General features: G+C 56.7%; 1 protein-coding gene across 1 annotated transcript in view; it reads right to left on the bottom strand.

Moving 5' to 3' along the window:
• Positions 1–201, bottom strand: part of CHRD (chordin) — a gene marked incomplete at its 5' end in the record, with an annotated part of 6,488 nt that overhangs the window by 3,798 nt on the left and 2,489 nt on the right. The window lies entirely within an intron of this gene.

Here is a 201-nt window from a genome sequence, read left to right as displayed (position 1 = left end):
GACACCTGTGCACACAGTGATCCCCACCATTCCCCTCTCCACTCTTCAAATCCTCGCACAACCCACATCCTAAACCCATCCTTCTGCATACTCATGTCTCCATCCCACATGCCCTCCAGCACCCCTTGGGCCCACAGGCCCCCATAGGTACATACCACACACACCCCAACCAGTGCAGACCCCCACATCATGCAACACCAC

Source organism: Nestor notabilis, unplaced genomic scaffold (genome assembly GCF_000696875.1).
Source record: "Nestor notabilis isolate BGI_N333 unplaced genomic scaffold, ASM69687v1 scaffold18458, whole genome shotgun sequence".
In the NCBI taxonomy this organism is placed as follows: Eukaryota; Metazoa; Chordata; class Aves; order Psittaciformes; family Psittacidae; genus Nestor; species Nestor notabilis.
Note: the sequence above shows the minus strand (reverse complement) of the source record. Positions and strands in the feature narration are given on the sequence as shown.